This window comes from Alligator sinensis, unplaced genomic scaffold (genome assembly GCF_000455745.1).
Source record: "Alligator sinensis unplaced genomic scaffold, ASM45574v1 scaffold1223_1, whole genome shotgun sequence".
NCBI classification, from domain to species: Eukaryota; Metazoa; Chordata; order Crocodylia; family Alligatoridae; genus Alligator; species Alligator sinensis.
The window spans coordinates 928729-931379 of record NW_005842062.1 but is presented as its reverse complement, the minus strand read 5'-3'; positions in this window follow the sequence as shown (position 1 = coordinate 931379).

Genomic DNA, 2651 nt, shown 5'->3' with positions numbered 1-2651 from the left:
AGCAGGAACTTGCAAGTCAAGGAATAGGGGCTGTCAGAGACAAAACCCTTGCAAGGGCATCAGAAAAATAACCATAACAAAACAACACAAAAACCCTTACCTCTTACTGTAAATAGGTGTTCTATATGTAATAAAGAGATGCTCCAATGTACAAGCCTCTGGGTACTACATTTATACCTTTGAGAGAGGAACCATTGGTAAGTTACAAAACACCACACTTTGCACTCATTATACCATTCAAAAATGAAGATCATGTTGATCCATTGTACGAAAAAGCTCTCTAAGCCAAGTCACTAAGGTATAAAGGGAGATTCACTACGTAAGACATGGTAAAACTACATTTGGAAATCAGTATTTTGGCTTACAAAAAAATTGAATTCAAGACAATTAGCTAAAGGGAGTTGAAGTTTGCTGGATATGTAGGTCAAATGAAGGGAAATTGCTGAAGCAAGGGTTGCAAGTAGTTGTGCTAGTAGTCTGGGCTTCAGCACAACCATGAGTATTAGGCCTGTGCAAAGCAGCAAGTATTCACTTTGGATTTGGTTTCGACCAATTTGGAGGGCAGTGATTCGATTTGAAGATTCAAATCACAGTCCCGATTATATTCAGCTGAACCTGATCCAAAAGATTTGGCACCACTTTGGAGATTCGGCCACAGACTAAACAGGCAGCTGACACAGCTGCTTCCAGCTGGTAAGTCTGTTGAGGTTGGAGGAGGGGAGAAGGAGGGATTGGGGCTGGGACAGGGACAGGGACAAGCTACCCAGCCAGGGCAGGGGGGCACATTACTCACGGAAAGGGGTGGGGGAGTCAGATGCAGGTGTGGCAGCACTGGGAGTGTGGTCTCTGCCCTGCTGTTGCTTGCCCAGCCTGGGCAGGGGTGGGGTGCGGGTGCGGCTCATTTTGGGTGGAAGGGAGAAAGCAGGGCAAAGCCCCCCCACTCCCAGCACTGCCGCGCCTGCATCCACACTGGGAGCCGGGACATTGCACTGCCACCACTTGCCAGCTGGTGTGGCGGGGTGGTGGGGGGGGAGGGAGCATGCTGCTACCACTTGACAGCTGGCACGGGGGGTGGGGGCATGCAGGATGTGGACACAGCAGCAATGGGAGTGGGGGCTATGTCCTACTGCCACTTTCCCCCTTCCATCCAGAGTGAGCCAAGCCCACATCCCGCCCCAGCTGGGCAAGCGACAGCAGGGTAGAGCCCCCGCTCCCAGTACTGCTGTGCCTGCATCCCAAGACTGGACTACAGCAGAAGAATGCCCTAAATCTTCTGTATGCTGTCTTACTGATCACTGTGATGTAAATTTACAGCACAATATTTTGGTAATAGATATGGTAGACTGTATAAAAAAAGAAGTCACCAACAACACCCATTTCATATCTTCTGGTGACTATGCAGCACCATTGTTAAATAGAGTGATTTCCTGTTTTGATACAATTCTCCCAGAGTGCTTGACAGTCTTAAAGTAATTAGTACTAGCATAACAAAAGAGGTGGTAATCAGAGCTATAAATGACATTGAAAAGATTGGTTTACTTTGTGGTTCAAAATCATCTGGAATTATGCAAGAAGTAACAGTCACTGCATAACCAATTTTAGAGTTCTGCTAATTTATACTTTTCCTTAAGTAAGAGGAATAGATGGAAAATTAGATTAAATTAGTACCTGTGGAATATAAGATTTTAAAGATGCATTCAACTGTTCTTCTATACATCTTCAGAAATTATTTGCTCTATGTCTTTGGTGAAAACCCAAAGAATCTGTATTGACATTCAGGAAATCACTCCCAGTTGTACTGATACAAAATGAGAAAATGATCTGGTCTTTTTCAGTTATGATTGACTGTGATAGAGTCCATGCTCTTAACTCTTAGTTTATAAGGCTGAAATGAGAGCCATGCTGGGTGATAGAGCTTGATTTTTTGTGAAACTTAACATCACAAGGGCTCACACCAAGGCTAAAGACCTTGACTTCAGAAGGGCCAACTTCAATGAGCTTAGGAGACTAGTGAGGGAGGCACTAAGGGCCCAGAAGGTAGAGGAGATGGGAGCCCACAAGGGATGGTCGGACCTTAAGGGGGTGATCCTCCAGGCCCAAAGGATAATAGTCCCTGAGAGAAGCAAGGGGGGTAAGAGTGCTCAGAGACCCCCTTGGCTCAGCAAGGACATTTAGCAATGCCTGAGGACTAAAAGGAGAGCGTACAGCCAGTAGAAGGGAGGAACTATCACCAAGGAAGAGTACTCCTCCTTGGCCCAGTAGTGTAGGAGGGCCATTAGGAAAGCCAAGGCAGAGATGGAACTCAGGCTAGCGTCCAGGATTAAGGACAACAAAAAGTTATTTTTCAAGTACATTGGGAACAAGAAGAGGGCACCAGGCAATGTAGGGCCCCTGCAAGACACAAACGGTAATCTGGTGGCCATGCCAGACAAGAAAGCTGATATTTTTAAGTTTCTTTGCCTCTGTTTTCCTGAACAGGACAGGGACATCCCACCTACCAGAAGTAGGGACAATCTTGGGGATAGCTCTATCAAGCCTTTAGTCAGTGCAGATGTAGTTCAGGATCTTCTGGAAGGGCTAGACATTTTTAAATCTGCAGGTCCAGATGCCCTCCACCCAAGGGTGTTGAGGGAGCTGGCAGGGGTCATTGC